Source organism: Taudactylus pleione, unplaced genomic scaffold (assembly GCF_031769625.1).
Source record: "Taudactylus pleione unplaced genomic scaffold, aTauple2 ptg000050l, whole genome shotgun sequence".
Lineage (NCBI taxonomy): Eukaryota > Metazoa > Chordata > Amphibia > Anura > Myobatrachidae > Taudactylus > Taudactylus pleione.
The window spans coordinates 960,843-980,040 of record NW_028284452.1 but is presented as its reverse complement, the minus strand read 5'-3'; the positions used below and the strand labels follow the sequence as shown (position 1 = coordinate 980,040).

Below are 19,198 nucleotides of genomic sequence, written 5' to 3'. Positions count from 1 at the left end.
TTGAAAGTAAAAGTATGTTTCTGCCCACTTTCAAACTGGGGACCTTTCGCGTGTAAGGCGAACGTGATAACCACTACACTACAGAGACTGCCTCTGCGGGGACGGAAAAGTATTGAAAGTAAAAGTATGTTTCTGCCCACTTTCAAACTGGGGACCTTTCGCGTGTTAGGCGATTGTGATAACCACTACACTACAGAAACTGCCTCTGTGGGGACGGAAAAGTATTGAACCTGGAAGAACCATAGTAACAGAATACTAATAAAATCATAAAGTAAAAGTATGTTTCTGCCTACTTTCAAACTGAGGACCTTTCGCATATGAGATGAATGTGATAACCACTACACTACAAAAACTACCTCTTGGGGAACGGAAAAGAGTTAAACTTGGAAGTGCAATTTGCATATGGGCTTTCAAAAATATTTTTTCTGCTACTAGTAACAGAAAAATCCTAAAATCATAAATTTTAAAAATGTATCTGCCCAGTTTCGAACTTTGGACCTTTCGCGTGTTAGGCGAATGTGATAACCACTACACTACAGAAACTGCATCTTTGGAGATGGAAAAGTATTGAACCTGGAAGACCCATAGTAACAGAATCCTCATAAAATCATTAAGTAAAAGTATGTTTTTGCCCACTTTCAAACTGGGGACTTTTTGTGTGTTAGGCTAATGTGATAACCACTACACTACAGAAACTGCCTCTGTGGGGACGGAAAGTATTGAACCTGGAAGAGCAATAATAACAGAATACTCTTAAAATTATAACGTAAAATTATGTTTCTGCCCAGTTTCGAACTGGAGACCTTTTGCGTGTGAGGCAAACGTGATAACCACTACACTACAGAAACTGCCTCTGTGAGAACAGAAAAGTATTGCACCTGGAAGAGCCATAGTAACAGAATACTCTTAAAATCATAACATAAAAGTATGTTTCTGCCCAGTTTCGAACTGGGGACCTTTCGCGTGTGAGGCGAACGTGATAACCACTACACTACAGAAACAGCCTCTTGTGGAGTGGCAAAGTATTGAACCTGGGAGAGCCATAGTAACAGAATACTCTTAAAATCAAAATGTAAAAGTATGTTTCTGCCCCACTTTCAAACTGAGGATCTTTCGCATATCAGATGAACGTGATAACCACTACACTACAGAAACTGCCTCTTGGGGAATGAAAAAGAATTAAACAGAATACTCTTAAAATCATAACGTAAAAGATTGTTTCTGCCCAGTTTCGAACTGGGGACCTTTCGCGTGTGAGGCGAACGTGATAACCACTACACTACAGAAACTGCCTCTGTGGGGATGGAAAAGTATTGCACCTGGAAGAGCCATAGTAACAGAATACTCTTAAAATCATAAAGTAAAAGATTGTTTCTGCCCAGTTTCGAACTGGGGACCTTTCGCGTGTGAGGCGAACGTGATAACCACTACACTACAGAAACTGCCTCTGCGGGGATGGAAAAGTATTGAACCTGGAAGACCCATAGTAACAGTATCCTCATAAAATCATAAAGTAAAAGTATGTTTCTGCCCACTTTCAAACTGGGGACCTTTCGCGTCTGAGGCGAATGTGATAACCACTACACTACAGAAACTGCCTCTGTGGGTATGGAAAAGTATTGAACCTGGAAGAGCCATAGTAACAGAATACTCTAAAAATCATAACGTAAAAGTATGTTTCTGCCCAGTTTCGAACTGGGGACCTTTCGCGTGTGAGGCGAACGTGATAACCACTACACTACAGAAACAGCCTCTTGTGGAGTGGAAAAGTATTGAACCTGGAAGAGCCATAGTAACAGAATACTCTTAAAATCATAATGTAAAATTATGTTTCTGCCCACTTTCAAACTGAGGACCTTTCGCATATGAGATGAACGTGATAACCACTACACTACAGAAACAGCCTCTTGTGGAGTGGAAAAGTATTGAACCTGGAAGAGCCATAGTAACAGAATACTCTTAAAATCATAATGTAAAAGTATGTTTCTGCCCCACTTTCAAACTGAGGATCTTTCGCATATGAGATGAACGTGATAACCACTACACTACAGAAACTGCCTCTTGGGGAATGGAAAAGAATTAAACCTGGAAGTGCAATTTGCATATGGGCTTTCAAAAATATTTTTTCTGCTAATAGTAACAGAAAAATCATAAATAAAAAGAAATTTTCTGTCCAGTTTCAAACTGGGATCTTTTTGAGTGTTAGGCGAACGTGATAACCACTACACTACAGAAACTGCGTCTGTGCCAATGGAAAAGTATTGAACCTGGAAGAGCCATAGTAACAGAATACTAATAAAATCATAATGTAAAAGTATGTTTCTGTCTACTTTCAAACTGAGGACCTTTCGCATATGAGATGAATATGATAACCACTACACTACAAAAACTGCCTCTTGGAGAACTGAAAAGAATTAAACTCGGAAGTGCAATTTGCATATGGGCTTTCAAATATATTTTTTCTGCTTATAGTAACAAAAAAATCCTAAAATCATAAATAAATAAAAAGTTTCTGCCCAGCTTCAAACTGGGGACTTTTCGCGTGTAAGGCGAACGTGATAACCACTATACTACAGAGAATGCCTCTGCGGGGACGGAAAAGTATTGAAAGTAAAAGTATGTTTCTGCCGACTTTCAAACTGGGGACCTTTCGCGTGTTAGGCGATTGTGATAACCACTACACTACAGAAACTGCCTATGTGGGGACGGAAAAGTATTGAACCTGGAAGAGCCATAGTAACAGAATACTAATAAAATCATAAAGTAAAAGTATGTTTCTGCCTACTTTCAAACTGAGGACCTTTCGCATATGAGATGAATGTGATAACCACTACACTACAAAAACTACCTATTGGGGAACGGAAAAGAGTTAAACTTGGAAGTGCAATTTGCATATGGGCTTTCAAAAAAATTTTTTCTGCTACTAGTAACAGAAAAATCCTAAAATCATAAATATTAAAAACGTATCTGCCCAGTTTCGAACTGGGGACCTTTCGCGTGTTAGGCAAATGTGATAACCACTACACTACAGAAACTGCATCTCTGGAGATGGAAAAGTATTGAACCTGGAAGACCCATAGTAACAGAATCCTCATAAAATCATAAAGTAAAAGTATGTTTTTGCCCACTTTCAAACTTGGGACTTTTTGTGTGTTAGGCTAATGTGATAACCACTACACTACAGAAACTGCCTCTGTGAGAACGGAAAAGTATTGCACCTGGAAGAGCCATAGTAACAGAATACTCTTAAAATCATAACATAAAAGTATGTTTCTTCCCAGTTTCGAACTGGGGACCTTTCGCTTGTGAGGCGAACGTGATAACCACTACACTACAGAAACTGCCTCTGCGGGGATGGAAAAGTATTGCACCTGGAAGAGCCATAGTAACAGAATACTCTTAAAATCATAACGTAAAAGATTGTTTCTGCCCAGTTTCGAACTGGGGACCTTTCGCGTGTGAGGCGAACGTGATAACCACTACACTACAGAAACTGCCTCTGCGGGGATGGAAAAGTATTGAACCTGGAAGACCCATAGTAACAGTATCCTCAAAAAATCATAAAGTAAAAGTATGTTTCTGCCCACTTTCAAACTGGGGACCTTTGGCGCCTGAGGCGAATGTGATAACCACTACACTACAGAAACTGCCTCTGTGGGTACGGAAAAGTATTGAACCTGGAAGAGCCATAGTAACAGAATACTCTAAAAACCATAACGTAAAAGTATGTTTCTGCCCAGTTTCGAACTGGGGACCTTTCGCGTGTGAGGCGAACGTGATAACCACTACACTACAGAAACTGCCTCTTGGAGAACTGAAAAGAATTAAACTCGGAAGGGCAATTTGCATATGGGCTTTCAAAAATATTTTTTCTGCTAATAGTAACAGAAAAATCCTAAAATCATAAATAAAAAAAAAGTTTCAGCCCAGTTTCAAACTGGGTACCTTCCGCGTGTTAGGCGAACGTGATAACCACTACACTACAGAAACTGTCTCTGCGGTGACGGAAAAGTATTGAAAGTAAAAGTATGTTTCTGCCCACTTTCAAACTGAGAACCTTTCGCGTGTGAGGCGAACGTGATAACCACTACACTACAGAAACTGCCTCTGCGGGGATAGAAAAGTATTGAACCTGGAAGACCCATAGTAAAAGAATCCTCATAAAATCATAAAGTAAAAGTATGTTTTTGCCCACTTTCAAACTGGGGACCTTTCGCGTGTTAGGCGAATGTGATAACCACTACACTACAGAAACTGCCTCTGTGGGGACGGAAAAGTATTGCACCTGGAAGAGCCATAGTAACAGAATACTCTTAAAATCATAAAGTAAAAGAATGTTTCTGCCCAGTTTCGAACTGGGGACCTTTCGCTTGTGAGGCGAACGTGATAACCACTACACTACAGAAACTGCATCTGCGGGGATGGAAAAGTATTGAACCTGGAAGACCCATAGTAACAGTATCCTCATAAAATCATAAATTAAAAGTATGTTTCTGCACACTTTCAAACTGGGGACCTTTCGCTTCTGAGGCGAATGTGATAACCACTACACTACAGAAACTGCCTCTGTGGTTACGGAAAAGTATTGAACCTGGAAGAGCCATAGTAACAGAATACTCTAAAAACCATAACGTAAAAGTATGTTTCTGCCCAGTTTCGAACTGGGGACCTTTCGCGTGTGAGGCGAACGTGATAACCACTACACTACAGAAACTGCCTCTTGGAGAACTGAAAAGAATTAAACTCGGAAGGGCAATTTGCATATGGGCTTTCAAAAATATTTTTTCTGCTAATAGTAACAGAAAAATCCTAAAATCATAAATAAAAAAAAAGTTTCAGCCCAGTTTCAAACTGGGGACCTTCCGCGTGTTAGGCGAACGTGATAACCACTACACTACAGAAACTGTCTCTGCGGTGACGGAAAAGTATTGAAAGTAAAAGTATGTTTCTGCCCACTTTCAAACTGGGGACCTTTCGCGTGTAAGGCGAACGTGATAACCACTACACTACAGAGACTGCCTCTGCGGGGACGGAAAAGTATTGAAAGTAAAAGTATGTTTCTGCCCACTTTCAAACTGGGGACCTTTCGCGTGTTAGGCGATTGTGATAACCACTACACTACAGAAACTGCCTCTGTGGGGACGGAAAAGTATTGAACCTGGAAGAACCATAGTAACAGAATACTAATAAAATCATAAAGTAAAAGTATGTTTCTGCCTACTTTCAAACTGAGGACCTTTCGCATATGAGATGAATGTGATAACCACTACACTACAAAAACTACCTCTTGGGGAACGGAAAAGAGTTAAACTTGGAAGTGCAATTTGCATATGGGCTTTCAAAAATATTTTTTCTGCTACTAGTAACAGAAAAATCCTAAAATCATAAATTTTAAAAATGTATCTGCCCAGTTTCGAACTTTGGACCTTTCGCGTGTTAGGCGAATGTGATAACCACTACACTACAGAAACTGCATCTTTGGAGATGGAAAAGTATTGAACCTGGAAGACCCATAGTAACAGAATCCTCATAAAATCATAAAGTAAAGGTATGTTTTTGCCCACTTTCAAACTGGGGACTTTTTGTGTGTTAGGCTAATGTGATAACCACTACACTACAGAAACTGCCTCTGTGGGGACGGAAAGTATTGAACCTGGAAGAGCAATAATAACGTAAAATTATGTTTCTGCCCAGTTTCGAACTGGAGACCTTTTGCGTGTGAGGCAAACGTGATAACCACTACACTACAGAAACTGCCTCTGTGAGAACAGAAAAGTATTGCACCTGGAAGAGCCATAGTAACAGAATACTCTTAAAATCATAACATAAAAGTATGTTTCTGCCCAGTTTCGAACTGGGGACCTTTCGCGTGTGAGGCGAACGTGATAACCACTACACTACAGAAACAGCCTCTTGTGGAGTGGCAAAGTATTGAACCTGGGAGAGCCATAGTAACAGAATACTCTTAAAATCAAAATGTAAAAGTATGTTTCTGCCCCACTTTCAAACTGAGGATCTTTCGCATATCAGATGAACGTGATAACCACTACACTACAGAAACTGCCTCTTGGGGAATGGAAAAGAATTAAACAGAATACTCTTAAAATCATAACGTAAAAGATTGTTTCTGCCCAGTTTCGAACTGGGGACCTTTCGCGTGTGAGGCGAACGTGATAACCACTACACTACAGAAACTGCCTCTGTGGGGATGGAAAAGTATTGCACCTGGAAGAGCCATAGTAACAGAATACTCTTAAAATCATAAAGTAAAAGATTGTTTCTGCCCAGTTTCGAACTGGGGACCTTTCGCGTGTGAGGCGAACGTGATAACCACTACACTACAGAAACTGCCTCTGCGGGGATGGAAAAGTATTGAACCTGGAAGACCCATAGTAACAGTATCCTCATAAAATCATAAAGTAAAAGTATGTTTCTGCCCACTTTCAAACTGGGGACCTTTCGCGTCTGAGGCGAATGTGATAACCACTACACTACAGAAACTGCCTCTGTGGGTATGGAAAAGTATTGAACCTGGAAGAGCCATAGTAACAGAATACTCTAAAAATCATAACGTAAAAGTATGTTTCTGCCCAGTTTCGAACTGGGGACCTTTCGCGTGTGAGGCGAACGTGATAACCACTACACTACAGAAACAGCCTCTTGTGGAGTGGAAAAGTATTGAACCTGGAAGAGCCATAGTAACAGAATACTCTTAAAATCATAATGTAAAATTATGTTTCTGCCCACTTTCAAACTGAGGACCTTTCGCATATGAGATGAACGTGATAACCACTACACTACAGAAACAGCCTCTTGTGGAGTGGAAAAGTATTGAACCTGGAAGAGCCATAGTAACAGAATACTCTTAAAATCATAATGTAAAAGTATGTTTCTGCCCCACTTTCAAACTGAGGATCTTTCGCATATGAGATGAACGTGATAACTGCCTCTTGGGGAATGGAAAAGAATTAAACCTGGAAGTGCAATTTGCATATGGGCTTTCAAAAATATTTTTTCTGCTAATAGTAACAGAAAAATCATAAATAAAAAGAAATTTTCTGTCCAGTTTCAAACTGGGATCTTTTTGAGTGTTAGGCGAACGTGATAACCACTACACTACAGAAACTGCGTCTGTGCCAATGGAAAAGTATTGAACCTGGAAGAGCCATAGTAACAGAATACTAATAAAATCATAATGTAAAAGTATGTTTCTGTCTACTTTCAAACTGAGGACCTTTCGCATATGAGATGAATATGATAACCACTACACTACAAAAACTGCCTCTTGGAGAACTGAAAAGAATTAAACTCGGAAGTGCAATTTGCATATGGGCTTTCAAATATATTTTTTCTGCTTATAGTAACAAAAAAATCCTAAAATCATAAATAAATAAAAAGTTTCTGCCCAGCTTCAAACTGGGGACTTTTCGCGTGTAAGGCGAACGTGATAACCACTATACTACAGAGAATGCCTCTGCGGGGACGGAAAAGTATTGAAAGTAAAAGTATGTTTCTGCCGACTTTCAAACTGGGGACCTTTCGCGTGTTAGGCGATTGTGATAACCACTACACTACAGAAACTGCCTATGTGGGGACGGAAAAGTATTGAACCTGGAAGAGCCATAGTAACAGAATACTAATAAAATCATAAAGTAAAAGTATGTTTCTGCCTACTTTCAAACTGAGGACCTTTCGCATATGAGATGAATGTGATAACCACTACACTACAAAAACTACCTCTTGGGGAACGGAAAAGAGTTAAACTTGGAAGTGCAATTTGCATATGGGCTTTCAAAAAAATTTTTTCTGCTACTAGTAACAGAAAAATCCTAAAATCATAAATATTAAAAACGTATCTGCCCAGTTTCGAACTGGGGACCTTTCGCGTGTTAGGCAAATGTGATAACCACTACACTACAGAAACTGCATCTCTGGAGATGGAAAAGTATTGAACCTGGAAGACCCATAGTAACAGAATCCTCATAAAATCATAAAGTAAAAGTATGTTTTTGCCCACTTTCAAACTTGGGACTTTTTGTGTGTTAGGCTAATGTGATAACCACTACACTACAGAAACTGCCTCTGTGAGAACGGAAAAGTATTGCACCTGGAAGAGCCATAGTAACAGAATACTCTTAAAATCATAACATAAAAGTATGTTTCTTCCCAGTTTCGAACTGGGGACCTTTCGCTTGTGAGGCGAACGTGATAACCACTACACTACAGAAACTGCCTCTGCGGGGATGGAAAAGTATTGCACCTGGAAGAGCCATAGTAACAGAATACTCTTAAAATCATAACGTAAAAGATTGTTTCTGCCCAGTTTCGAACTGGGGACCTTTCGCGTGTGAGGCGAACGTGATAACCACTACACTACAGAAACTGCCTCTGCGGGGATGGAAAAGTATTGAACCTGGAAGACCCATAGTAACAGTATCCTCAAAAAATCATAAAGTAAAAGTATGTTTCTGCCCACTTTCAAACTGGGGACCTTTGGCGCCTGAGGCGAATGTGATAACCACTACACTACAGAAACTGCCTCTGTGGGTACGGAAAAGTATTGAACCTGGAAGAGCCATAGTAACAGAATACTCTAAAAACCATAACGTAAAAGTATGTTTCTGCCCAGTTTCGAACTGGGGACCTTTCGCGTGTGAGGCGAACGTGATAACCACTACACTACAGAAACTGCCTCTTGGAGAACTGAAAAGAATTAAACTCGGAAGGGCAATTTGCATATGGGCTTTCAAAAATATTTTTTCTGCTAATAGTAACAGAAAAATCCTAAAATCATAAATAAAAAAAAAGATTCAGCCCAGTTTCAAACTGGGTACCTTCCGCGTGTTAGGCGAACGTGATAACCACTACACTACAGAAACTGTCTCTGCGGTGACGGAAAAGTATTGAAAGTAAAAGTATGTTTCTGCCCACTTTCAAACTGAGAACCTTTCGCGTGTGAGGCGAACGTGATAACCACTACACTACAGAAACTGCCTCTGCGGGGATAGAAAAGTATTGAACCTGGAAGACCCATAGTAAAAGAATCCTCATAAAATCATAAAGTAAAAGTATGTTTTTGCCCACTTTCAAACTGGGGACCTTTCGCGTGTTAGGCGAATGTGATAACCACTACACTACAGAAACTGCCTCTGTGGGGACGGAAAAGTATTGCACCTGGAAGAGCCATAGTAACAGAATACTCTTAAAATCATAAAGTAAAAGAATGTTTCTGCCCAGTTTCGAACTGGGGACCTTTCACTTGTGAGGCGAACGTGATAACCACTACACTACAGAAACTGCATCTGCGGGGATGGAAAAGTATTGAACCTGGAAGACCCATAGTAACAGTATCCTCATAAAATCATAAATTAAAAGTATGTTTCTGCACACTTTCAAACTGGGGACCTTTCGCTTCTGAGGCGAATGTGATAACCACTACACTACAGAAACTGCCTCTGTGGGTACGGAAAAGTATTGAACCTGGAAGAGCCATAGTAACAGAATACTCTTAAAATCATAACGTAAAAGTATGTTTCTGCCCAGTTTCAAACTGGGGACCTTTCGCGTGTGAGGCAAACGTGATAACCACTACACTACAGAAACTGCCTCTGCAGGGATGGAAAAATATTGAACCTGGAAGACCCATAGTAACAGAATCCTCAAAAAATCATAAAGTAAAAGTATGTTCCTGCCCACTTTCAAACTGAGGACCTTTCGCATATGAGATGAACGTGATAACCACTACACTACAGAAACAGCCTCTTGTGGAGTGGCAAAGTATTGAACCTGAAAGAGCCATAGTAACAGAATACTCTTAAAATCATAATGTAAAAGTATGTTTCTGCCCCACTTTCAAATTGAGGATCTTTCGCATATGAGATGAACGTGATAACCTCTACACTACAGATACTGCCTCTTGGGGAATGGAAAAGAATTAAACCTGGAAGTGCAATTTGCATATGGGCTTTCAAAAATATTTTTTCTGCTAATAGTAACAGAAAAATCCTAAATAAAAAGAAATTTTCTGCCCAGTTTCAAACTGGGAACTTTTTGAGTGTTAGGCGAACGTGATAACCACTACACTACAGAAACTGCGTCTGTGCCAACGGAAAAGTATTGAACCTGGAAGAGCCATAGTAACAGAATACTAATAAAATCATAATGTAAAAGTATGTTTCTGCCTACTTTCAAACTGAGGACCTTTCGCATATGAGATGAATATGATAACCACTACACTACAAAAACTGCCTCTTGGAGAACTGAAAAGAATTAAACTCGGAAGTGCAATTTGCATATGGGCTTTCAATAATATTTTTTCTGCTAATAGTAACAGAAAAATAATAAAATCATAAATAAAAAAAAAGTTTCTGCCCAGCTTCAAACTGGGGACCTTTAGCGTGTTAGGCGAACTTGATAACCACTACACTACAGAAACTGCCTCTGTGGTGACGGAAAAGTATTGAAAGTAAAAGCATGTTTCTGCCCACTTTCAAACTGGGGACCTTTCGCGTGATAGGCGATTGTGATTACCACTACACTACAGAAACTGCCTCTGTGGGGACGGAAAAGTATTGAACCTGGAAGAGCCATAGTAACAGAATACTAATAAAATCATTAAGTAAAAGTATGTTTCTGCCTACTTTCAAACTGAGGACCTTTCGCATATGAGATGAATGTGATAACCACTACACTACAGAAACTGCCTCTGTGGGTACGGAAAAGTATTGAACCTGGAAGAGCCATAGTAACAGAATACTCTTAAAATCATAACGTAAAAGTATGTTTCTGCCCAGTTTCGAACTGGGGAGTTTTCGCGTGTTAGGCGAACGTAATAACCACTACACTACAGAAACTGCCTCTGTGGGGATGAAAAAGTATTGAACCGGGAAAAGCCATAGTAACAGAATACTCTTAAAATCATAAAGTAAAAGTAAGTTTCTGCCCAGTTTCAAACAGGGGACCTTTCGCGCGTAAGGCGAACGTGATAACCACTACACTACAGAAACTACCTCTATGGGAATGGAATAGTATTGAACCTGGAAGAGCCATAGTAACAGAATACTCTTAAAATCATAACGTAAAAGTATGTTTCTGCCCAGTTTCTAACTGGGGACCATTCGCTTGTGAGGCGAACGTGATAACCACTACACTACAGAAACAGCCTTTTGTGGAGAGGCAAAGTATTGAACCTGGAAGAGCCATAATAACAGAATACTCTTAAAATCACAATGTAAAAGTATGTTTCTGCCCACTTTCAAACTGAGGATCTTTTGCATATGAGACAAACGTGATAACAAGTACACTACAGAAACTGCATCTTGGGGAACGGAAAAGAATTAATCCTGGAAGTGCAATTTGCATATGGGCTTTCAAAAATATTTTTTCTGCTAATAGTAACAGAAAAATCCTAAATAAAAAGAATTTTTTTGCCCAGTTTCAAACTGGGAACTTTTTGCGTGTTAGGCGAACGTGATAACCACTACACTACAGAAACTGCATCTGAGCCAACGGAAAAGTATTGAACCTGGAAGAGCCATAGTAACAGAATACTCTTAAAAACGTAACATAAAAATATGTTTCTGCCCAGTTTCGAACTGGGGACATTTCGTGTGTGAGGTGAATGTGATAACCACTACACTACAGAAACAGCCTCTGTGGGGATGGAAAAGTATTGAACTTGGAAGAGCCACAGTAACAGAATACTCTTAAAATCATAATGTAAAAGTATGTTTCTGCCCAGTTTTGAACTGGGGACCTTTTGCGTGTGAGGCGAACATGACAACCACTACACTACAGAAACTGCCTCTTGGGGAACGGAAAAGAATTAAACCTGGAAGTGCAATTTGCATATGGGCTTTCAAAAATATTTTTTCTGCTATTATTAACAGAAAAATCCTAAAATCATAAATAACAAAAATGTTTCTGCCCAGTTTCGTACTGGGGCACTTTTCGCGTGTTAGGCGAACGTGATAACCACTACACTACAGAAACTGCCTCTGTGGGTTTGGAAAAGTATTGAACCTGGAAGACCCATAGTAACAGTATCCTCATAAAATCATAAAGTAAAAGTATGTTTCTGCCCACTTTCAAACTGGGGACCTTTCGCGTGTGAGGCGAATGTGATAACCACTACACTACAGAAACTGCCTCTGTGGGGTTGGAAAAGTATTGAACCTGGAAGACCCATAGTAACAGTATCCTCATAAAATCATATAGTAAAAGTATGTTTCTGCCCACTTTCAAACTGGGGACCTTTAGCGTGTGAGGCGAATGTGATAACCACTACACTACAGAAACTGCCTCTGTGGGGACTGAAAAGTATTGAACCTGGAAGAGCCATAGTAACAGAATACTCTTAAAATCTTAATGAAAAAGTATTTTTCTGCCCAGTTTCGAACTGGGGACCTTTTGCGGGTGAGGCGAACATGATAACCACTACACTACAGAAACTGCCTCTGTGGGGACAGAAAAGTATTGAACCTGGAAGACCCATAGTAACAGAATCCTCATAAAATCATAAAGTAAAAGTATGTTTCTGCCCTCTTTCAAACTGAGGACCTTTCGCATATGAGATGAATGTGACAACCATTACACTACAAAAACTGCCTCTTGGGGAAAGGAAAAGAATTAAACTTGGATGTGCAATTTGCATATGGGCTTTCAAAAATATTTTTTCTGCTACTAGTAACAGAAAAATCCTAAAATCATAAATAAAAAAAATGTTTCTGCCCAGATTCGAACTGGGGCACTTTTCGCGTGTGAGGCGAACGTGATAACCACTGCAGTACAGAAACTGCCTCTGTGGGTACGGAAAAGTATTGAACCTGGAAGAGCCATAGTAACAGAATACTCTTAAAATCATAACGTAGAAGTATGTTTCTGCCCAGTTTCGAACTGGGGACCTTTCGCGGGTGAGGCAAATGTGATAACCACTACACTACAGAAACTGCCTCTGCGGGGACTGAAAAGTATTGAACCTGGAAGACCCATAGTAACAGAATCCTCATAAAATCATAAAGTAAAAGTATGTTTCTGCCCACTTTCAAACTGAGGACCTTTCGCATATGAGATGCATGTGATAACCTCTACACTACAAAAACTGCCTCTTGGGGAACGGAAAAGAATAAAACTTGGAAGTGCAATTTGCATATGGGCTTTCAAAAATATTTTTTCTGCTAATAGTAACAGAAAAATCCTAAATAAAAAATAAATTTCTGCCCAGTTTCAAACAGGGGACCTTTCGCGTGTTAGGCGAACGTGATAACCACTACACTACAGAAACAGCCTCTTGTGGAGCGGCAAACTATTGAACCTGGAAGAGCCATAGTAACAGAATACTCTTAAAATCATAATGTAAAAGTATGTTTCTGCCCCACTTTCAAACTGAGGATCTTTCGCATATGAGATGAACGTGATAACCACTACACTACAGAAACTGCCTCTTGGGGAATGGAAAAGAATGAAACCTGGAAGTGCAATTTGCATATGGGCTTTCAAAAATATTTTTTCTGCTAATAGTAACAGAAAAATCCTAAATAAAAAGAAATTTTCTGCCCAGTTTGAAACTGGGAACTTTTTGCGTGTTAGGCGAACGTGATAACCACTACACTACAGAAACTGCGTCTGTGCCAACGGAAAAGTATAGAACCTGGAAGAGCCATAGTAACAGAATACTAATAAAATCATAAAGTAAAACTATGTTTCTGCCTACTTTCAAACTGAGGACCTTTCGCATATGAGATGAATATGATAACCACTACACTACAAAAACTGCCTCTTGGAGAACTGAAAAGAATTAAACTCAGAAGTGCAATTTGCATATGGGCTTTCAAAAATATTTTTTCTGCTACTAGTAACAGAAAAATCCTAAAATCATAAATAAAAAAAATGTTTCTGCCCAGTTTCAAACTGGGGACCTTTCGCGTGTTAGGCGAACGTGATAACCACTACACTACAGAAACTGTCTCTGCGGGGATGGAAAAGTATTGAAAGTAAAAGTATGTTTCTGCCCACTGTCAGACTGGGGACCTTTCTCGTGTTAGGCGAACGTGATAACCACTACACTACAGAAACTGCCTCTGTGGGAACGGAAAAGTATGGAACCTTGAAGAGCCATAGTAACAGAATACTCTTAAAATCATAACGTAAAAGTATGTTTCTGCCCAGTTTCGAACTGGGGACCTTTCGCGTGTGAGGCGAACGTGATAACCACTACACTACAGAAACAGCCAATTTTCTTAACACAAAAGTATTGAACCTGGAAGAGCCATAGTAACAGAATACTCTTAAAATAATAACGTAAAAGTATGTTTCTGCCCAGTTTCGAACTGGGGACCTTTCGTGTGTGAGATGAATGTGATAACCACTACACTACAAAAACTGACTCTTGGGGAACGGAAAAGAATTCAACTTGGAAGTGCAATTTGCATATGGGCTTTCAAAAATATTTTTTCTGCTACTAGTAACAGAAAAATCCTAAAATCATAAATAGAAAAAATGTTTCTGCCCAGTTTAGAACTGGGGACCTTTCGCGTGTTAGGCGAACATGATAACCACTACACTACAGAAACTGCCTCTGTGGGGTTGGAAAAGTATTCAACCTGGAAGATCCATAGTAACAGTATCCTCATAAAATCATAAAGTAAAAGTATGTTTCTGCCCACTTTCAAACTGGGGACCTTTCGCGTGTGAGGCGAATGTGATAACCACTACACTACAGAAATTGCCTCTGTGGGTACGGAAAAGAATTAAACTTGGAAGTGCAATTTGCATTCGGGCTTTCAAAAATATTTTTTCTGCTAATAGTAACAGAAAAATCCTAAATAAAAAGAAATTTTCTGCCCAGTTTGAAACTGGGAACTTTTTGCATGTTAGGCGAACGTGATAACCACTACACCACAGAAACTGCGTCTGTGCCAACGGAAAAGTATAGAACCTGGAAGAGCCATAGTAACAGTATCCTCATAAAATCATAAAGTAAAAGTATGTTTCTGCCCACTTTCAAACTGGGGACCTTTCGCGTGTGAGGCGAATGTGATAACCACTACACTACAGAAATTGCCTCTGTGGGTACGGAAAAGAATTAAACTTGGAAGTGCAATTTGCATTCGGGCTTTCAAAAATATTTTTTCTGCTAATAGTAACAGAAAAATCCTAAATAAAAAGAAATTTTCTGCCCAGTTTGAAACTGGGAACTTTTTGCATGTTAGGCGAACGTGATAACCACTACACTACAGAAACTGTCTCTGCGGGGATGGAAAAGTATTGAAAGTAAAAGTATGTTTCTGCCCACTTTCAGACTGGGGACCTTTCGCATGTTAGGCGAACGTGATAACCACTACACTACAGAAACTGCCTCTGTGGGGACGGAAAAGTATTGAACCTGGAAGAGCCATAGTAACAGAATACTCTTAAAATCATAACGTAAAAGTATGTTTCTGCCCAGTTTCGAACTGGGGACCTTTCGTGTGTGAGGTGAACGTGAAAACCACTACACTACAGAAACAGCCCCTTTTCATAACACAAAAGTATTGAACCTGGAAGACCCATAGTAACAGAATACTCATAAAATCATAAAGTAATAGTATGTTTCTGCCTACTTTCAAACTGAGGACCTTTCACATATGAGATGAATGTGATAACCACTACACTACAAAAACTGCCTCTTGGAGAACGGAAAAGAATTAAACTTGGAAGTGCAATTTGCGTATGGGCTTTCAAAAATATTTTTTTTTCTACTAGTAACAGAAAAATCCTAAAATCATAAATAAAAAAAAATTTTCTGCCCAGTTTCGAACTGGGGACCTTTCGCGTGTTAGGCGAACGTGATAACCACTACACTACAGAAACTGCCTCTGCGGGGTTGGAAAAGTATTGAACCTGGAAGATCCATAGTAACAGTATCCTCATAAAATCATAAAGTAAAAGTATGTTTCTGCCCACTTTCAAACTGGGGACCTTTCGCGTGTGAGGCGAATGTGATAACCACTACACTACAGAAACTGCCTCTGTGGGTACGGAAAAGTATTGAAACTGGAAGAGCCATAGTAACAGAATACTCTTAAAATCATAACGTGAAAGTATGTTTCTGGCCAGTTTCGAACTGGGAAGCTTTCGCGTGTGAGGCGAACGTGATAACCACTACACTACAGAAACTGCTTCTGCGGGGGGCTGAAAAGTACTGAACCTGGAAGACCCATTGTAACAGAATCCTCATAAAATCATAAAGTAAAAGTATGTTTCTGCCCACTTTCAAACTGAGGACCTTTCGCATATGAGATGAATGTGATAACCACTACACTACAAAAACTGCCTCTTGGGGAAAGGAAAAGAATTAAACTTGGATGTGCAATTTGCATATGGGCTTTCAAAAATATTTTTTCTGCTACTAGTATCAGAACAATCCTAAAATCATAAATAGAAAAAATGTTTCTGCCCAGTTTAGAACTGGGGACCTTCCGCGTGTTAGGCGAACATGATAACCACTACACTACAGAAACTGCCTCTGTGGGGTTGGAAAAGTATTCAACCTGGAAGATCCATAGTAACAGTATCCTCATAAAATCATAAAGTAAAAGTATGTTTCTGCCCAATTTCAAACTTGGGACCTTTCGCTTGTGAGGCAAATGTGATAACCACTACACTACAGAAATTACCTCTGTGGGTACGGAAAAGAATTAAACTTGGAAGTGCAATTTGCATTCGGGCTTTCAAAAATATTTTTTCTGCTAATAGTAACAGAAAAATCCTAAATAAAAAATAAATTTCTGCCCAGTTTCAAACAGGGGACCTTTCGCGTGTAAGGCGAACATTACAGAAACAGCCTCTTGTGGAGTGGCAAAGTATTGAACCTGGAAGATCCATAGTAACAGTATCCTCATAAAATCATAAAGTAAAAGTATGTTTCTGCCCACTTTCAAACTGGGGACCTTTCGCGTGTGAGGCGAATGTGATAACCACTACACTACAGAAATTGCCTCTGTGGGTACGGAAAAGAATTAAACTTGGAAGTGCAATTTGCATTCGGGCTTTCAAAAATATTTTTTCTGCTAATAGTAACAGAAAAATCCTAAATAAAAAATAAATTTCTGCCCAGTTTCAAACAGGGGACCTTTCGCGTGTAAGGCGAACATGATAACCACTACACTACAGAAACAGCCTCTTGTGGAGTGGCAAAGTATTGAACCTGGAAGAGCCATAGTAACAGAATACTCTTAAAATCATAATGTAAAAGTATGTTTCTGCCCCACTTTCAAACTGAGGATCTTTCGCATATGAGATGAACGTGATAACCACTACACTACAGAAACTGCCTCTTGGGGAATGGAAAAGAATGAAACCTGGAAGTGCAATTTGCATATGGGCTTTCAAAAATATTTTTTCTGCTAATAGTAACAGAAAAATCCTAAATAAAAAGAAATTTTCTGCCCAGTTTGAAACTGGGAACTTTTTGCGTGTTAGGCGAACGTGATAACCACTACACTACAGAAACTGCGTCTGTGCCAACGGAAAAGTATAGAACCTGGAAGAGCCATAGTAACAGAATACTAATAAAATCATAAAGTAAAAGTATGTTTCTGCCTACTTTCAAACTGAGGACCTTTCGGATATGAGATGAATATGATAACCACTACACTACAAAAACTGCCTCTTGGAGAACTGAAAAGAATTAAACTCGGAAGTGCAATTTGCATATGGGCTTTCAAAAATATTTTTTCTGCTACTAGTAACAGAAAAATCCTAAAATCATAAATAAAAAAAATGTTTCTGCCCAGTTTCAAACTGGGGACCTTTCGCGTGTTAGGCGAACGTGATAACCACTACACTACAGAAACTGTCTCTGTGGGGACGGAAAAGTATTGAAACTGGAAGAGCCATAGTAACAGAATACTCTTAAAATCATAACGTAAAAGTATGTTTCTGCCCAGTTTCGAACTGGGGACCTTTCGTGTGTGAGGTGAACGTGATAACCACTACACTACAGAAACAGCCCCTTTTCATAACACAAAAGTATTGAACTTGGAAGACCCATAGTAACAGAATACTCATAAAATCATAAAGTAAAACTATGTTTCTGCCTACTTTCAAACTGAGGACCTTTCGCATATGAGATGAATGTGATAACCACTACACTACAAAAACTGCCTCTTGGTGAACGGAAAAGAATTAAACTTGGAAGTGCAATTTGCGTATGGACTTTCAAAAATATTTTTTTTTCTACTAGTAACAGAAAAATCCTAAAATCATAAATAAAAAAAAATTTTCTGCCCAGTTTGAACTGGGGACCTTTCGCGTGTTAGGCGAACATGATAACCACTACACTACAGAAACTGCCTCTGGGGGGTTGGAAAAGTATTGAACCTGGAAGATCCATAGTAACAGAATCCTCATAAAATCATAAAGTAAAAGTATGTTTCTGCCCACTTTCAAACTGAGGACCTTTCGCATATGAGATGAATATGATAACCACTACACTACAAAAACTGCCTCTTGGGGAACGGAAAAGAATTAAACTTGGATGTTCAATTTGCATATGGGATTTCAAAAATATTTTTTCTGCTAATAGTATCTGAAAAATCCAAAAAAAAAAAAAAAATTCTGCCCAGTTTCAAACTGGGGACCTTTCACGTGTAAGGCGAACGTGATAACCACTACACTACAGAAACTGCCTCTGTGGGGTTGGAAAAGTATTGAACCGGGAAGAGCCATAGTAACAGAATACTCTTAAAATCATAAAGTAAAAGTAAGTTTCTGCCCAGTTTCAAACAGGGGACCTTTCGCGTGTAAGGCGAACGTGATAACCACTACACTACAGAAACAGCCTCTTGAGGAGTCGCAAAGTATTGAATCTGGAAGAGCCATAGTAACAGAATACTCTTAAAATCATAATGTAAAAGTATGTTTCTGCCCACTTTCAAACTGAGTATCTTTCGCATATGAGATGAATATGATAACCACTACACTACAGAAACTGCCTCTTGGGGAACGGAAAATAATTAAACCTGGAAGTGCGTTTTGCATATGGGCTTTCAAAAAAATTTTTTCTGCTAATAGTAACAGAAAAATCTTAAAATACTAAATAAAAAAAATGTTTCTGCCCAGTTTCGATCTGTGGACCTTTCGCGGGTTAGGCGAATGTGATAACCACTACACTACAGAAACTGCCTCTGTGGGGTTGGAAAAGTATTGAACCGGGAAG

General features: G+C 39.3%; 35 non-coding genes across 35 annotated transcripts; all 35 read right to left on the bottom strand.

Moving 5' to 3' along the window:
• Positions 1 to 15: 15 nt before the first annotated feature.
• On the bottom strand, positions 16 to 88 carry TRNAV-UAC (transfer RNA valine (anticodon UAC)). Its single transcript has one exon. It is a non-coding gene; the product is annotated as a tRNA-Val (tRNA).
• Positions 89 to 775: 687 nt separating this feature from the next.
• TRNAV-CAC (transfer RNA valine (anticodon CAC)) lies at positions 776 to 848 on the bottom strand. Its single transcript has one exon. It is a non-coding gene; the product is annotated as a tRNA-Val (tRNA).
• Positions 849 to 928: 80 nt separating this feature from the next.
• On the bottom strand, positions 929 to 1,001 carry TRNAV-CAC (transfer RNA valine (anticodon CAC)). Its single transcript has one exon. It is a non-coding gene; the product is annotated as a tRNA-Val (tRNA).
• A 215-nt stretch (positions 1,002 to 1,216) lies between these two features.
• Positions 1,217 to 1,289, bottom strand: TRNAV-CAC (transfer RNA valine (anticodon CAC)). The gene has a single exon. It is a non-coding gene; the product is annotated as a tRNA-Val (tRNA).
• Positions 1,290 to 1,369: 80 nt separating this feature from the next.
• On the bottom strand, positions 1,370 to 1,442 carry TRNAV-CAC (transfer RNA valine (anticodon CAC)). Its single transcript has one exon. It is a non-coding gene; the product is annotated as a tRNA-Val (tRNA).
• Positions 1,443 to 1,675: 233 nt separating this feature from the next.
• TRNAV-CAC (transfer RNA valine (anticodon CAC)) lies at positions 1,676 to 1,748 on the bottom strand. Its single transcript has one exon. It is a non-coding gene; the product is annotated as a tRNA-Val (tRNA).
• A 1,214-nt stretch (positions 1,749 to 2,962) lies between these two features.
• Positions 2,963 to 3,035, bottom strand: TRNAV-AAC (transfer RNA valine (anticodon AAC)). Its single transcript has one exon. It is a non-coding gene; the product is annotated as a tRNA-Val (tRNA).
• A 233-nt stretch (positions 3,036 to 3,268) lies between these two features.
• Positions 3,269 to 3,341, bottom strand: TRNAV-CAC (transfer RNA valine (anticodon CAC)). Its single transcript has one exon. It is a non-coding gene; the product is annotated as a tRNA-Val (tRNA).
• Positions 3,342 to 3,421: 80 nt separating this feature from the next.
• Positions 3,422 to 3,494, bottom strand: TRNAV-CAC (transfer RNA valine (anticodon CAC)). Its single transcript has one exon. It is a non-coding gene; the product is annotated as a tRNA-Val (tRNA).
• Positions 3,495 to 3,727: 233 nt separating this feature from the next.
• Positions 3,728 to 3,800, bottom strand: TRNAV-CAC (transfer RNA valine (anticodon CAC)). The gene has a single exon. It is a non-coding gene; the product is annotated as a tRNA-Val (tRNA).
• Positions 3,801 to 4,335: 535 nt separating this feature from the next.
• On the bottom strand, positions 4,336 to 4,408 carry TRNAV-CAC (transfer RNA valine (anticodon CAC)). Its single transcript has one exon. It is a non-coding gene; the product is annotated as a tRNA-Val (tRNA).
• A 233-nt stretch (positions 4,409 to 4,641) lies between these two features.
• Positions 4,642 to 4,714, bottom strand: TRNAV-CAC (transfer RNA valine (anticodon CAC)). The gene has a single exon. It is a non-coding gene; the product is annotated as a tRNA-Val (tRNA).
• A 117-nt stretch (positions 4,715 to 4,831) lies between these two features.
• Positions 4,832 to 4,904, bottom strand: TRNAV-AAC (transfer RNA valine (anticodon AAC)). Its single transcript has one exon. It is a non-coding gene; the product is annotated as a tRNA-Val (tRNA).
• Positions 4,905 to 4,943: 39 nt separating this feature from the next.
• On the bottom strand, positions 4,944 to 5,016 carry TRNAV-UAC (transfer RNA valine (anticodon UAC)). The gene has a single exon. It is a non-coding gene; the product is annotated as a tRNA-Val (tRNA).
• Positions 5,017 to 5,681: 665 nt separating this feature from the next.
• Positions 5,682 to 5,754, bottom strand: TRNAV-CAC (transfer RNA valine (anticodon CAC)). Its single transcript has one exon. It is a non-coding gene; the product is annotated as a tRNA-Val (tRNA).
• An 80-nt stretch (positions 5,755 to 5,834) lies between these two features.
• Positions 5,835 to 5,907, bottom strand: TRNAV-CAC (transfer RNA valine (anticodon CAC)). Its single transcript has one exon. It is a non-coding gene; the product is annotated as a tRNA-Val (tRNA).
• Positions 5,908 to 6,122: 215 nt separating this feature from the next.
• Positions 6,123 to 6,195, bottom strand: TRNAV-CAC (transfer RNA valine (anticodon CAC)). Its single transcript has one exon. It is a non-coding gene; the product is annotated as a tRNA-Val (tRNA).
• Positions 6,196 to 6,275: 80 nt separating this feature from the next.
• TRNAV-CAC (transfer RNA valine (anticodon CAC)) lies at positions 6,276 to 6,348 on the bottom strand. Its single transcript has one exon. It is a non-coding gene; the product is annotated as a tRNA-Val (tRNA).
• A 233-nt stretch (positions 6,349 to 6,581) lies between these two features.
• On the bottom strand, positions 6,582 to 6,654 carry TRNAV-CAC (transfer RNA valine (anticodon CAC)). Its single transcript has one exon. It is a non-coding gene; the product is annotated as a tRNA-Val (tRNA).
• Positions 6,655 to 7,851: 1,197 nt separating this feature from the next.
• On the bottom strand, positions 7,852 to 7,924 carry TRNAV-AAC (transfer RNA valine (anticodon AAC)). Its single transcript has one exon. It is a non-coding gene; the product is annotated as a tRNA-Val (tRNA).
• Positions 7,925 to 8,157: 233 nt separating this feature from the next.
• Positions 8,158 to 8,230, bottom strand: TRNAV-CAC (transfer RNA valine (anticodon CAC)). Its single transcript has one exon. It is a non-coding gene; the product is annotated as a tRNA-Val (tRNA).
• Positions 8,231 to 8,310: 80 nt separating this feature from the next.
• On the bottom strand, positions 8,311 to 8,383 carry TRNAV-CAC (transfer RNA valine (anticodon CAC)). The gene has a single exon. It is a non-coding gene; the product is annotated as a tRNA-Val (tRNA).
• Positions 8,384 to 8,616: 233 nt separating this feature from the next.
• TRNAV-CAC (transfer RNA valine (anticodon CAC)) lies at positions 8,617 to 8,689 on the bottom strand. The gene has a single exon. It is a non-coding gene; the product is annotated as a tRNA-Val (tRNA).
• Positions 8,690 to 9,224: 535 nt separating this feature from the next.
• On the bottom strand, positions 9,225 to 9,297 carry TRNAV-CAC (transfer RNA valine (anticodon CAC)). The gene has a single exon. It is a non-coding gene; the product is annotated as a tRNA-Val (tRNA).
• A 233-nt stretch (positions 9,298 to 9,530) lies between these two features.
• On the bottom strand, positions 9,531 to 9,603 carry TRNAV-CAC (transfer RNA valine (anticodon CAC)). Its single transcript has one exon. It is a non-coding gene; the product is annotated as a tRNA-Val (tRNA).
• A 1,330-nt stretch (positions 9,604 to 10,933) lies between these two features.
• On the bottom strand, positions 10,934 to 11,006 carry TRNAV-UAC (transfer RNA valine (anticodon UAC)). The gene has a single exon. It is a non-coding gene; the product is annotated as a tRNA-Val (tRNA).
• An 80-nt stretch (positions 11,007 to 11,086) lies between these two features.
• Positions 11,087 to 11,159, bottom strand: TRNAV-CAC (transfer RNA valine (anticodon CAC)). Its single transcript has one exon. It is a non-coding gene; the product is annotated as a tRNA-Val (tRNA).
• A 1,715-nt stretch (positions 11,160 to 12,874) lies between these two features.
• On the bottom strand, positions 12,875 to 12,947 carry TRNAV-CAC (transfer RNA valine (anticodon CAC)). Its single transcript has one exon. It is a non-coding gene; the product is annotated as a tRNA-Val (tRNA).
• Positions 12,948 to 13,888: 941 nt separating this feature from the next.
• Positions 13,889 to 13,961, bottom strand: TRNAV-AAC (transfer RNA valine (anticodon AAC)). Its single transcript has one exon. It is a non-coding gene; the product is annotated as a tRNA-Val (tRNA).
• Positions 13,962 to 14,153: 192 nt separating this feature from the next.
• Positions 14,154 to 14,226, bottom strand: TRNAV-CAC (transfer RNA valine (anticodon CAC)). Its single transcript has one exon. It is a non-coding gene; the product is annotated as a tRNA-Val (tRNA).
• Positions 14,227 to 14,497: 271 nt separating this feature from the next.
• TRNAV-AAC (transfer RNA valine (anticodon AAC)) lies at positions 14,498 to 14,570 on the bottom strand. Its single transcript has one exon. It is a non-coding gene; the product is annotated as a tRNA-Val (tRNA).
• Positions 14,571 to 15,776: 1,206 nt separating this feature from the next.
• TRNAV-AAC (transfer RNA valine (anticodon AAC)) lies at positions 15,777 to 15,849 on the bottom strand. The gene has a single exon. It is a non-coding gene; the product is annotated as a tRNA-Val (tRNA).
• A 577-nt stretch (positions 15,850 to 16,426) lies between these two features.
• Positions 16,427 to 16,499, bottom strand: TRNAV-AAC (transfer RNA valine (anticodon AAC)). The gene has a single exon. It is a non-coding gene; the product is annotated as a tRNA-Val (tRNA).
• A 1,262-nt stretch (positions 16,500 to 17,761) lies between these two features.
• Positions 17,762 to 17,834, bottom strand: TRNAV-AAC (transfer RNA valine (anticodon AAC)). Its single transcript has one exon. It is a non-coding gene; the product is annotated as a tRNA-Val (tRNA).
• Positions 17,835 to 18,745: 911 nt separating this feature from the next.
• Positions 18,746 to 18,818, bottom strand: TRNAV-UAC (transfer RNA valine (anticodon UAC)). The gene has a single exon. It is a non-coding gene; the product is annotated as a tRNA-Val (tRNA).
• Positions 18,819 to 19,198: the final 380 nt, after the last annotated feature.